Genomic DNA, 15,365 nt, shown 5'->3' on the forward strand with positions numbered 1-15,365 from the left:
AATAGCTTTCCTTTACTATAAAATTTAACATCATAAAATTTCTAAACCAATCACTTTCTAAATCAAAATCTCCTAAAAGACTTTAAAAGAGTTATATTGATGAATAATTAAAAGTTACACAATAATTTGGAAAGAAAGAAGAATTATCTTAAATGTTAGATATATTTTTACGTTTAAATTCACGCCACGGATTTAACGCGTAACGTCCTAAAACTTCGTTTTCGCTCAAATCGCTTCGACAACGAAATTTCCATCTCCCAGGGCGTTTCAGTTTCGCGGATGATTCGGTTCGCGATCGCCTCCCCACCTCCCCGCTCGTTTTAAGAGTTCACGACAGCTGCAAAGGGAAAAGAGAAATAAAAGCACCGACCAAATTCCGAGGTTATCGCGATTTCTCGCGAGAGTCTGCACTCCCGTGTTTCGAGGAACGAGAACACAAGGAGAACAGAAGGAGGATGATTTCGAGGAAGGAAAAAAGAAGTGTGCGCCGTTTACTGCCTATAAATAACCGTTATTACGCTCTGCATTACAGCATCGAAAAAAAAAAAAAAAAGTGGGAAGGCCGCAGCAGAGAATTTTGACCGCTCGAGGAGGAGCGTCGCGCTCCACGCGGAAGAATTTACTAAGAAGATATAAAAAACATCGATATACGTATGAAATAATAACTTTTTTTTTATTACGGACGTGTAGCTTCTTTTAAGCATAAAATATTTCTCGGTGCTTGGTGTATAACGCCTGCATTTATGTTTTAAGAGATACGCCAAGAACTAACTCATCCCCCTTGGATGTTTTTCCTTCCTCTTACCACCCTGCGAATGTGCAGAAGAAAAGCTTTCACGCGTTAGCGTTAGCGTTACGATACCGACGTCGATGTCGACGCCGACGTAGAACGTCCGTTTTCTGGGAAAGACGTAAACACGCCGCGTCTTAGGCCACCCCGCTCATGCGGAGAAGCTCGTTGCTCATGGAGATGCTATCCTACGTGAAACACGAATTTCCATAGAAATGGAACAGAGAAGTCGCGGAGCGCAGGAGTCATCAGGACAAACATAACAAGCGATGTTAATTCCCATTGTTACTCCGGCATAGGAATTACTAGAACTGCGCTACCATGCAGCGAGATGACGCTAACGCGCTATCGAGATATACAGGGTACGTTCAAAATCCGGACAAATTTCAAATTTTTAAATTTTTCGCTATATTCTGCCTCCGCCAGAGGTTGTTGTTGGCATCCGAGAAAGCCTGATGCTTCTAATAAACAGTCATATTTTCAAAATGGCTGCGATGTTGAAACCAAGTACGGAGTAATCGAAGAGCCGCGATCATCGAAGGCACGCTCAGCAACGGAAATAATTCGGTTCTTTGGATACCCGAGATCAACCGTTTATAACGTTGTAGGAAAATATACGGTTTTAGAACAGTCCAACGAAGGTTCCAGCATGCCAATGAGGAAGAGTCACTCGAAAGAACTCATCACGAGGATCCCCGCAGTCGTTGAAAGGGCTCAAGCACTGATTTCGGATGATCCAGAGCAATTGCGAAAATTAACATCGATTATTGGTGTAAGCAAGCCAACAATGCGTCGAATTACTGAAGAGGACCTTCGATACAAATCGTACACATTAAAGATAGTTGCTCGCCTCGGCTTCCATTCTGGCTTCCCAACAGCCCAAATTTAAATCCCTTGGACTACTACATATGGAGCGTAGTTGAAAGAATCACAAACAATCTCGGCATCTCAATATGACGTCATTAAGGATCACTATTGAAGCAGCATTCGTTCGGCATGGACAGCGCTACATTCCAGCGTGCGTGCGCTTTAGATCGAGAATAAAGGCCGTTTCATTTAAGCTGTGATTGAATTTTTATAACTACAACTATTTACAATTACACTTACGCGATTGTAGATAGACTTTAAGTGGAACGCTGTTTTCTCGTTTAACTATAGACGTGTGTCACAAAGATGACCATAGATCATAAGTCATAGTTGTAGATTGATCAAAACATTGTTCGTTATATGTGACCTACAATAGGCAGCAGCAGTAATGGATTAAGAAATAGGTATAGAAATCAATCAACTATAGCTGAATGAGAGGAAAATAATCAATTATGATTGATCGATTTCTACGCCAACTCCTTAATCCACTTCTGTTACTGCTTATTGTAAACCACGTATTAACATACGACTGCGACTCAGTTATGACCATCTTTGTGCTGAAGCTCTTAAGCCTGATCTCTACATAGCATGTAGAACAAAGGTTGCAAGTCGTAGAACTAAAAACTAACTTAACGTATTTTAATTACAATAAGTTGTAGGAAACAGAATATTAGCGAGGACATAGGAACTTGGATGAACTTCAACTTTCGCGTCCTGCGTCCTACGCATTGCGATCTGCGACCTGCGTTCTGCGAGCTTTATAATTTAAAATACTTATAGGATTTATATTGTTTATGTACTGAGAGATAATTTTTTACAGCTGCATCACGTATGATATCCAGAAATGTAATTAATATTCCCTAATTGTAACAAACCGCCCATAGAAGGAAAGAAGAAAGCGAGACGGCGTCGCACAGTCGATGGACAAATTGTTATCAGAGCGTGTAAAGAAGGATGCGTCTCGAAGCAGCTCCATAAAAAAATGAAGCCTGATAGGCCGCGACAAGATAATAAAGGCTGCAATAAGATTCCGTAATTTTTCTCCCGAACAAATGACCTGTACGAGCGATCCGAGAGCGTGATAACCCGGCGACGATCGGTCGGGGTTGCCTTACGGCTTCGTCTCGTATAAAACGAAGAAATATCCTGACTGGGGCGATGTTTTTCTAGGGCGACCGATCGTTATTTTCCATCGCGACGCCCACATCCTTTTTCCTGAGGATATTTACTTCCGCCCTCTCGTCGTCGGGAGGCCCTGAGAATTCCATACCTCTTCGTCGTCTTCCCTATGAATTCTCGTGATACGCTCGCGTGACGCAATAAACGGTATATCGCGGTGATGATACCGTAAGGCGCGATAAAATTGCGCCAACAGGTGCACGAAACTGAGAGAAAATATGTCCAGATCTCGGAAAAATTCATTGAGTAACCAGACACACGTGTTTTGTATTAAATTAATCTTCTAATGGTATATACAGAGTCTCGAGATCAGATCTCGCGTCTTTGTCTGTTTTATAGAATATATATCTTGTATACTTACAATATTTGTTTATTATTTTGAAACTAAGACAGTATCAAAAGTTTTTTTACACAAAATAATAAAGATAGCGGCCAAGAATGAATAAATGTTACGAAATAATAAATTAATAAATTTATTTATTCTCTGAGGGACTAGAAAAATAACAAAGCGAATTATTTATTAAATATTTTCTACCTTATTCTTTCTTTTGATTGCTGAGTTCAGCTATCAAAAACAATATCTTTCTTATATCGCTTTATAACACTCAATTATTTATTTTTTCATCTTTAAATAAATAGAGGAAGAAGTTTCTAGATCGAAATATGGCGGTCGAAATAGCCAATAGGAAGGTTGTCGACATTTCGACTCAGATAAAAGGAATGCGCCACTTTGGTGGATCTAGAGCTTTAACTGTATATGACGCAATCTAATTATGCGTATTGTAACTTTTACGGTACGTATAAGGATGAGGCCGCCTCCACGGAACTGTGAAAATAATTAATTCGCGGTAACGCGGTCGCGAATTGCGCTCACAAAACCACGCTCCTAATTATACGAAGCGTCTTGCTTTCCATTCGAGCGGTGTTTCGGATAACACGCTCCGTTTGGCGTGTCGACACTCATAATCGCGTAGCTCGTACAAGTGCGAACAACCGGGAGTTATCTATGTATATAATTCGGGAGATAAAATCGTTCCCCGCCGGCGGTTTCCCGTTTCGTACGGAACGCGAATAATTCGGGAATGGTGTGCCGCCGCATCAGCTGGGAAACCCTCGGCAGAAAAAGCCACCGCTTTTCATCGTCATCCAACCTTTGGACCCTCTTTCATCTCCCTCCCGCGGGAAGCCACGTCGCGTTAATCGAGAAATTAGCGAAGTTAATTAAGACGCCGCACCCAGACCGTCCCGCCCACGTAATTACACTAATACAATCGCTCTCCCGCGGTCTCCTCCCTTCTTTTTTTCCCTCTCCCCCACATTTTTATCTTGGAGCCTCTCGCCTCGTCCTCGGCGCCGACAGACGGAATCGCGCCGGTGTTCATTTCCGCGTTATTCTCGTAGAGAACGTCATCTTTGCGATTTTTGCTATTTATCGCCGAGAAAACTGATGACTTATTGCTGCAACGTGATTAATGGTTTGTCGCGAGCGTGTGAGCCGTAATTCCTGTACGGTATTACGGCCGCAAGAGCGGAACGCGTACGTACATTTGACGCCGCAACGGGACGTTTTTCCGCGCGCGGGATGTACGTTTTAACGAGTTAAGCACGAGGGAGAAACTCGAAGGGTAGGCGGAGATCATCTGCGGCGATCCTAATAATTTCGCTTAAGTGTCGCTATTCGGTTAACAACCGCTACAGCAATTTTCTCGCGACTTGCGGCCGCGCGCAGTGCGTTAATAGTCACGTATCTCTCCTCCTGTGATTATGTCAGCTGCAGGTTTTCTTCTTGTCGCCTCACCTTAAAGGGCATCCGTTCTTAAGATCTAATGGATTCGTTTTATCTTAATCGTTCTATCCCTGATCCTCGTCGGGCAAACAAAGCCCTGTCTGTGTCTCTCGAAGCAACGCGCGATCGATGCTCATTCGCAAGCAGAACATTCGTAACGTTCCTAACGAAAAACGATGCGATGGAAAGGACAGTGAAAAAAAAAACTATTGAATAATTAATTGACGAATAGACAAGAAGAATATACTGAGAAGAAAATGAATGCATTATTATAACTTGCAATTATTTTCGATGCCAGCTATACACATGTTTTTTTTGATAGATACAATTATAATTATTACTTCAACATTATAACAATAATAATTATAAAAATAGAATTTCTACATTGAGAAAAAAATATAGTTAATTTTAATAAATATTTAGTTCAATACTGCCAATTAAACATTTACTTACAGTAATTAAATATTTGTTCAATAAAAAAAATGATTGTTAAATCAAATTAATATTTTTTGTATCAAATAAATATATCTTTATATTTAATAAATATTTAGTTGGCAGTATTCAACTAAATATTTATTAAAATTGACTATATTTTTTTTCAGTGTAATCATTATTTTACTACGTAATTATAGTCGCAAATATCACACTTTTCTCTTAGTGCAGTTTTACTGAAAAAATTTATTTAGAGATCTGAAGTGGTTACGTTGGAACATCGAAATAATTATGTAGCTCAAGTAGGACGATGTTGCAAAAAGAGTTTGATATTCTAATAATTAGCTTGAGCGTGTAACATAATTATTTCGATGGTAATTATTTTCAGATCTGTATCTAGATAAAATTTTTACACTTCAACAAATACTTATATTTCAACGATACTTCAACAAAACCATACTTTCCGTGTGTCGTGTTCAATCGATACATGTATAAAATGTTTCAAGTCAAATATTTTTCTGAATTGTTCTGATAGATTTTACAGCAGCAGCATTATTGGTATCTCACCATTTGTGTATTTGCACGGTTTTGAATGTAATTCTATGGATATACAATGAATTTTAAATTAAACAAAAAATGCAGACAATTGTATAGAAAATTAAAAGCATTTGTGAAAAGTCGCTTTTGTTCATCATAAAACATTGGCCGATTCTCGATCAGATTTTCGCGCGAAGCTTAAGTCCGGATCTACAATAGGTTTTAAGTCTTAAGCCATAAGAAAACTGACAGCCGAATGTGAGAAGAATAATCAATTGTGATTCATCCATTTCTTATGACTTAAGGCTTAAAAAATCTATTGTAGATCCGGGCTAATGCGTTAACGGACAGGTCAGTACACTGAGAGAAATGATTTTGTCATAGGAACAAATCAAGGGAAAGCAAATATGATATTTGTTAAAAAAACGTTCGATTTATTACGATTGCAAATTAATTCGTCAATGTAACGAATAATCAGTAGTATCGCTAGCAAATAAGAGGCTCATATATATATCTCAAATCGTAAGAAATTGACCAATTCTAGTCAAGTATTCTCCCTATATTTGACTTAATCGGTTTCCTACGACTTAAGTTTCTCTACGATCATCTATGAATTCTATGTAAAGCCTAAAGTCTATCCAAAAGATAAGTTAGATTCTATACAGTTTGCTTATGTTACTAATAATTGGTATAGCAGACCAACAGCAATCACAACAAAATTTGTTGTCACATATTTACCAATCACCAGTTAAGTTACTGGTGGCTTAAATAATTAATTAAATTAACAAAATCTTTTCTCTCAGTGTAGGCTTCATTTTCCCTCTTCGTGAAACTTGTGGCGACTGCATTACCGTGCCACCCGCGACGAGCACGGTGGATATCGTGCACAGCGAGCGAACGCGGGGATAGATAACTGCAGGCCGTGCGGAGCTTTCAGTGCAACGAGCCGGATCGGCAACGCTCGGTGGCGGTCGGTCGCCCTCGGCCGGCGCCTCCTCAAACACCTTCGGGGTGTAAGAGCGTCGAACACGGTGGTTCGGTCGTTCGGTAGTCCGTCGTTCGTCCGGTTTCAGTCTGTCACCGAGCGTCTTGGTGTTCGCTCGTTGTCGCATCGCGTCGCGTCGTGCCGATTTCCGCGATCTCTTGTCAGTTCGCTCAACTCTCGTTCGTCAATCTCGCCGTCGAGTTCACCGCGCGAACAGGTGATCCGTGTCAATCGTCGACCGTGCGGTAAAAACAATCTTGGAATCGTCAATTCAGGGAGTACAGCAGAACAGAAGGAGAGACCGATCTCTCACCAAGAGGTTCACATACGACCCGCGAGATCGGTACTCATCTCGCGATTCGTACTTAGCGCGATTTATACGCAAGATCGGTAGATTCTCGGTCTTTGTGCCGCGGACGAAGCGTTAGGACGAGATTCTGGGCCACGAGAACCGCAGCCACGAGTAGCGTAGTTATGTTACGAGGGGCTGACCTCGTAAGAACAATCGATGCGAAAGCAATTACGGCGCGAATCGGTACCGCGGCGTAGCGACCCGCGCTATCATTCTTCCTCCATTCCTCCCTTATTTTACAGATATGTACGATAGAGATCAAGCATCTCTCCCAATCGATTCTTTTCTTCCATCAAAACGCTCTTGTCATCGTACTTCCATAAAGCTATCATCTTTTCTTATTGTAGACCTCCCGTGTCTCTTGTCTGCTCTTTTCGCGAGATATTGTAGGAAAATAAAGAAAACCTTAGAACCATTTTTTTAAGTATTCATACACGAATGAAACAATTATGATAGCAGTCGAGCTGTCGGTATTGATGTACGGAAAAAATGATTTTGCTGAAGTATTAAAAAATTTAGTAGAATACAGATCTGAAAATAATTTTGTTAAGCAATTTTGTTAGCAAAATAATTATGTAGAGGTTGTCAAAACTTTTTGCAATATTATTATGCTTGAATTTCCTGTATAGTTATTTTGATAATTCAACAAAATTATTTTTAAATTTAAATCTATCTAAATATTTTAATTTATACTTCACTTTTATGTAGATTACTTCGGTAAACTTGTTTTTTCTGTGTAGTGGAACATAAAGATTTCACATCGAGAGAAATGTTTGGTGTATATATTCATTTTGCTGATATGTGACAAACAAAAATTTGCTTACTTTTGCATTAAAAAATTGTGCTATCCTAACAAAAATTTAGTTATTCTAACCAAAATTTTAGAATAAATTTTAGAATCACCAGATTTTGATTACAAAAATTTTATTATTCCAACGAATACAATCTTTTGATGAAAAAGAAAGTTTTAGTTGACAATATCACATATCGACAATATGAATGATTATGCGTATCAAACATTTCCGTCAGTGCTTCTCAGTTTACTATTAATTTGTTCCCCAGTTCCTTGTTAGTATCAGAAATGAGATTGCACCTACAAGTTATCAAAGGAGATAAAGTCGCCAAGTCCGTACTACGTTTACGTACCATAAATAAATCTTGAAGAAGGTGTCTTCGGTCACAGTTCCAATTATTCTCGAACTATTCCTATTCCATCTCAAATCAAATTTTAATATTTCAAGATAGATTCCTTTCACCATCCGCTTGCCGAGAAATTAATTCAAAAGGAAGGGTACAGGAAGCACACGGAGTGCGTCGGGAACTTTTACGACGACCATAATCCCATGACATAATCGTAATCCTTTCGATGTCCCACCGCGTTCGGTAGGACGAGGTAGATTTATGAGCGGCCGGACGATCGAGGCGGGTGGTGCCTTGTGCCGGAGTTAAACAGTCACATGTAGTCGAGTTTGCCTGTTTAATTAGGTGATAGGAAATCACGATTAATGGCACTGGTGGCTAATGAAACGCAGTCGTTACTGGCGAACGCCAGTTCGCATTCGGGCGACGATTTGCGTTAAGTAATTACCTGCGCCGCATCGACTGTTATATCCATTGGACTCCACTATCGTGACTCTGGGTAATTGATGTAAGAGTTAAACTGGGACTATTTTCGATGATTATATCAGGGGCGGCATCTTCGGGAGGAACGTTACCTGAACAGATAGCATGACGAAAGCGTAAAAGGGCGGCTCGTGCGAGCGTCGCGCTATTTTAAACCTGTAACGATGCTTGTAATATATCTCTTGCGTGCGTAAACTTTGGCGTGTGACGTGAGCTCGATATGTTCCATTTGAACGTTGTTCTTTTTTACGATGCACGCGAGCGATGTGTTAAGCCTGTATCAGACTATACGCGTTGGAAATTAAGAATTCAATTGGATAATTTTAATTTTAATCCATTTCCGGTTTTAAATGATTCAATTTTAATTTCCAATTTGCAGTCCTCAATCTGTAATGCATAGTGTAACGCTTTAGTACTTACTAGACTACTACCAAGTATTCGAGATTAAGGATTACGAATTGAGAATTAGAACTTATGAATTTAATTAGATGATTTTAATTTTAATGTGTTTCATTCTGTTTGGTTGAATTTAATCTTCATTTTGTAATCCTTAATCTCTAATACGTAATGTGACACGAGCTTTAGAATAAGATGAGACAATTTCGAACATGATACATTTCTGAACGAAATAAAATTTGAATCCAATTTTCGAAGTCCAAGTTTGATAACATTCTTATTGTGTGGAGGATACCGAAGGATATCAAACAGGAAAAAAATTTGACCTTTGAAAATTGGATTCAAATCTTATTTCGTTCAGAATTGTACCATCTCACCCTAAGTCCGTATCAGAAATTGGAGGTTGAGGATTGCGAATTGAAGATGAGAATTAGAAGAGAATTTGATCAATCAGATGATTTGAATTTTAATTTATTTTGTTCTAATTAGTTAAATCCTGATCTCTAATTCGCAATCCTCAATCTCTAATGCGTAACATTAAATACTACACTGTTAGAAATGTTCTTAAATTTCATTAAATTTTAAGTTACACAATTTGAACTTAATTTCATGACATTACATTAAATTTAATGTATTTATAGCTAAAAAGTATATTTGTGTATATATACATAAAATTTTATTAAAAGTACATTAAATTTCATAAATTTAATGTACACGTTCATTACATTTAAGTAATTACCGTAACTTAATTTCCAGTTAAATCATTCATTACTTTTAATTTCGTTCATAACCACGAGTTACATTTACATGCAAAGGAAGTTCGTGGTTACATTTCTAACAGTGTGGCTTTAAAGATACTGGAAATACGAGTGGTCGACGACCGCTTCTATGTTTTAAATTACTATTACATTTTTTTGTATTGTACCTTTTGTTAAAAAGATAGAATTTTTAAGTTCTTTGACTTTTCAATAATTACTTTTTATACTAATGAAATATTTAATTTTTTATTACATTTTTCTTTTCATAATAATTTATTCATTTAATCCTCTTTTAATGAATAAGAAATCTTGATGCTTCTTGTTTTAAAGCCCGTGTCATCGTCCCTCCGCAGCATAATTGAGATCAGCTCGTGGCGACAAAAGGAAAAAGAAAAGAAAAATAACCACCACGCGGTTTACTTCGAGAATAAGCTTGTCTCTCTGATGCATCGCTCGCGATTCTCGAGTTCGCTTCTCCACGTCGCGCGCGTTTTCCACTTTCGAGCGGGAGCTTCGGCTGGCGCGCCACCAAAGAGCTTGAGAGCCGGACTCGCGAGAGCCCGACGGGGATGAGGAACAATGCGATTCATTTAACTTCCATTAAATCCCCGCGAGTAAGTACACGCCGTCGTCGGTCGGCGTCATCCGATCCGTGCACTCGTTCGCTTAGAATAGGACCTCGATTACCGAGAGAAAGGCGACCGACCGGTCTACTGTGCGTCGCTAAACCCCCGAAACTCTTCCTTCCTTCCTTTCTTCCTGCCTCTCGTCATTATTCCGACATCGATCAGCACTCGGGACGTGCCATCCGTCTCTTGAACGCGCCGACCAATTTCAGCCGTATTGCCACGTATTGTGTGATTAAGATGCTCGTCGGATTTTAATAGCCCGTCTGGCAATCGGAAATCCGTCATGAAGCAACGCGCTGTAATAAACGAGACGTCTATTAATATTAAATATTGTTGTACTATCATACATTATTGCTCCGTTATCAAACGATACATCCGATAATCGCTGTAACGTCTTATCGTAACGACTTTCTTGGGAGAGATATCCCGGTATCGCGGTCGCGATTGCGATAAAACGCAATTCAACGTACGTGCATGCGCATCGGCCGCACCAGATCGTTAGATAGGAACTCGTTGCTCTTGTTTTTACCGCACGTTGCCGAGCAATGTGTGTACGGTGACACATTTACGCCCGCGATGAGCGCTCCATCGCGATAGACCTGCCTCTTCTAGACACGGCTGTAATGGCTCGATCCTACGGTTACGCATCGCCGATTCCCGGGTATCCAATCACCCAGGATAATAAATTACGTTGTAAACTCACGTATCGCCATTCGCTACGTACGCCGACGATGCTCCGGAGCTGGAATTCCACCGGCGAAAATCGATGAGGAAGAATTGTTGTAACTGATTACTGTTCCTAACTCGAAGAGAGTTATATTTCATAAATATATAGACAAATAGATAGACAAAACTACGTGGACACCTGAAAAAAATATATCATCCATTTGTTTTATTAATAAGAAATTGGCCTATTTGTCTTTAATGCAGATTCTATCCTTGTTAGAATAGAATAATGGATGTAAAATATTATTACGAGGCTCTAAAAAAATAAATCGTATAATAAAAGAAGCCGACATTGGATATGTTAAAATAGAATAATGCATGTTTGAATAATGTAGCAATTATTACAGTATTATATCTCTCTAAATCTGAATCACTGATATCAGTGCCAAATATGTCACTGGTAATCAGTGAATGAAATGTGAGATTCCTGACCTATCTAATCTTTGTTATATTATCTAACTTGTTTTAGTGCATTCAATGAATATGATATTGGAAGATTGGAATTAACGTTCAAATATCAGTATTTTTAATTATATACATTAATTTTAATTACAATGCTCAAATATTCTTTCTTCCTTTTTTAGTTGAACTTCACTGATTATCTTGTGCCAAGTATATCACTGGATAATTAGTGACTGATTCAGATTTAGAGAGGTTATATCATTTTTAACAGAACACCTTATAATTGTTTAAAAGATAGAGGAGGAAATATATTTCTCATTCCGTTTTTTACAACTACAAATAATTCAATGTACAAAACAGGCGATTGCGTTGGCCAGGAAAGATCTTGAAGTTTTGGAGAACAGAGGGCAATATTGGAAAATAGAATGAATAAGATGCTCTACTAAAAGAATAATACAACATTTTATTGGAAACTATTTAAGCATTGCATGATTATTCCAAGAAAGATAGAAAAGCAAATGATGGGTCAATCTCTTATTAAAAATAAAATAGTACATTCGCCAGGTATTTATATTATTTTGTCTATTCCCTATACAACATATACAGAGCCCTTGAGACCTTCCCAGCTTGTATTTTCCTCGCGTTCCCGACCCTTTGATCAACGTAGAGCAATCGACTCTGTTCTTATTCGAAGTAGTCTCGTTTGCAACCCTGCAAATTGCCTTCGTCGGGACATGTTCGTGACACGTTTCGCGAATCCGTAATACCGTGCACCTTGACCTCGCGACACCCGACGCTCACGTGAACGTGATTGCGTCTTCGCCGTCGTTAAATTGATCGCACGTGCCATTAATAATCGACCGTGAACGCGACTTGTGCGCTATACACAGCTATCATAGATAGCTCATAGAATTTTTGGATCGACGCGACTCTTCGTTTCTTTTCTCGAGAAAATATTATAAAATCAAAGCTGCTTTTAAAATTTGCCTGAAGACCTATGATCTTCAATTAAGTTCTCAATCTAGCTTCTCCCCTCCCTTATGAAAAAATATTATTGAACTCGCGAAAAACTATTAGACACTCTTTAAACAAACGGCTTCCGAAATCAAATTTGAATAATGAAGGAGCACAAAAACCTACGCAGGGTGACAAATATATTGTGCAATAAATATATTGATTTACTTTACATATAGACAGGACTATACATATCTTTTTGAGGTCTTGTCAGCGATTTTAATATGTGATACGGTATGATTTATCCATTGGTGTTTCTGTTCGACTCATAGAATCCTGTGAGAGTCTGAGATGCTGGTGGAATTTCAAATTAAGTAACAATAATTTTCAATCGTATTGTATTATAATGAGACAAAGAGAAAGAAGAATCTTTTGGTAGACAGTTATGTTATTATAAATATTTTGTAGACGACAATTTTGTAAGTAGTGATTAATATGTGTATTTGCGATACTGAGGATAACCAGGTATATGGTTGAAACGTTTATCAGGATATATGTAAAGTAAATTAATATATTTATTGCATTGTCACTCTGTGTTGGCTTTTATGCTCCTTCATTATTCAAAAAACTATTAGGACGAATGATGTACAAAAGTATACTTGAATGGCTTTCCAATGATTTCCAATAGTTTTTTTTCGCGTTCGATAGTATTTTTTCATAAGGGCCTCCACTTCTTCTTAATAAACCATTTTTTTTCATGCTTTTTTATTGATTAGATTCATAAATATGCTGATTTGTTGGACAAAACTATTAATAGTAATATTTCATCAGCATGTTTATGAATCTAATCAAATAGGTGAAATAGGTATCATGTTAATCATTTCATTAATTTATCTTATTAAAAAGACAGCAACTTCACGTGCCAAGTACTGTTAACAGTTGCTATCTATCGTTTCAACGATTTACAAGATCGCACTACAGAACGCTTGTTTAAATAACCCTTCTCTATTTTTTTAAACCTGTGACGCTTTGGCGTCCTAGGATTTCAGCTCCAAAAGCTCATAGATAAACGCGCTACTAAAAGTAAACCGAACATCGCCAGACGGCGATTTCAGGGATCGGTAACGAGTTTAACAAACTAGTTTCCGTGCAAGGTGCCGTCCCTTCCGCGTTCCCGTCCTTGAGAGAGAGATAGATATAGAAGAGGAAACGAGAGAGAGAGAGTTCTCTCTTCGTGCTCTTCTTCATCTTCTTGTTTCCTTTGAAAAAAGAAGCTACAGAGGTGCGCTACGGGAGAGACGGAAATTGAGAGATCCAATGAGATCCAGGTAGGAGAAAAAGGAAACCCTCCTTCTCCTCCTTAACTCTTTGATGGGCTTTTTGCAGTTTGTGCACCGTTCGGAAAAGAGGCCTTCGGAACCACGTCGAGCGCCATGCAATTAAAGAAAGGCACTTGTTAAGCCTCGCTTAAGAAAGGACCACTTAAGCGATACGATAAGCGTGCAGCGGTGTACGCTCGTATATTTAAATCGATTACACTTGTTTTGTACACCAACGGCCTTATTCACTTAACGCTAGGAGGAAAAAGGAGAAAGAAAGCGTCATATTCGCGTCGCTTTCGTTAAAATTTGCGAGCGATATATATATATATATATATATATATATATATATATATATTTAAATTCGGTAGGCAGATCGCCCTATATCGTTAATTATGCTATTCGCGTTTATCTCGGATTTGCGCGAGCGACACGTAGAAATTATTTCTGTGGTCCAGCCGCTCTCGAACGAACGCGTACATCGTTCCTTAATTGCTCACGCTTTTTGCGACGATATTAATAAACGCGTGCCGGCCGAATGACGCGCGTTATTCGCCAGTACGGTGCTTAATTGCCGACAGCACCCGGCTTCGCGATGCAGTCGTCACGTCGGGTCGTCGTCCCATGACGATTCGCACGCGTGGATTTATCCGCGTGCACGCACGCACGCACATAACATATACGCCGTGCACTAATTATTCATGTAATACCCACCCGTCACCGCCTCTTTGCATAACCTTTGCGACCTGCGACTAGCATTCGTGAATCGTGCAGTGATTATACGTGCATCTTACCTTTCCGTTAACGAGATGGTTTACGCGAAAAAAAAAAATGGTTGCAATTTATAAGCATAATTTAACTATAATTTATAGTAATTTTTTGCGCCAACTGTATTTTTTAAATATAATTATATGCTATAGATACCTATAATTATTAATTATAATGAAAATATTAGATAAACCGCTCGTATAAATTTCACAAGATAAGGGGTTCCTACCAGGTCATTATAATAAATGAGCTTTAAAGATGTAAACATTAATCCTTTAAAAGACAATCTAATTATAAGTACGATGGTAACAATATTTCCAGATGTATAAGATGGTTGTGTCTTTCGAATATACAACCATCTTATACATCTGGAAATATTGTTACCATTGTGATGTATATTGTTACCATACTTATGATTAGACTGTTTTCTTTTCTGATCATTTTGACTACCCTTTCTCGTTGTTAACCAAAGAATTGGTTTGAATCTATATTTTATGTACGTTTTAGAATTTGACTCAGTATAACATGGTTGAGTTAGTAACGCATATTGTGATTGTAGATGAGTTGATCGGATTAATATAATACTTTTGTATACCGTCACCGAAATTAATTTATAAGGTTTTAATATATTCTTATAATTAATTGTTAAGTAATTAATTGTTTAATATTTGTTTTTATTTATTTTTAAACACAGCTGAAGAGGACTAAGTACGGTTGAAACGTTCCGTGAAATGATAGAAAAAGAATAATAAAAGATTAATGTTTACATCTTTAAAGCTCATTTATTGTAATGACCTGGTAGAAGTCCCCTATAATTATTATTGCAAATTATATTATTATAACTATATTATTATTATTATTA

The 15,365-nt window shown here is 38.2% G+C and overlaps 1 protein-coding gene across 7 annotated transcripts in view; it reads left to right on the top strand.

Moving 5' to 3' along the window:
- The window catches only part of LOC105143963 (colorectal mutant cancer protein), a 76,930-nt gene that overhangs the window by 26,683 nt on the left and 34,882 nt on the right, over positions 1–15,365 (top strand). For 2 of the 7 annotated variants that reach the window (XM_011052577.2, XM_011052579.2), the window contains exon 1: positions 6,573–6,919. The exons of 1 other annotated variant lie outside the window; for it this stretch is intronic. The gene's annotated coding sequence lies outside the window, so the exon portion shown is untranslated. Of the gene's footprint in view, positions 1–6,572; positions 6,920–15,365 lie in introns of those variants that run through there. 4 more of the 7 variants (XM_011052578.2, XM_087414838.1, XM_087414839.1 and 1 more) reach the window with 2 other exon arrangements.

Source organism: Acromyrmex echinatior, chromosome 16 (genome assembly GCF_024713525.1).
Source record: "Acromyrmex echinatior isolate Ae372 chromosome 16, ASM2471352v2, whole genome shotgun sequence".
Classification (NCBI taxonomy): Eukaryota; Metazoa; Arthropoda; class Insecta; order Hymenoptera; family Formicidae; genus Acromyrmex; species Acromyrmex echinatior.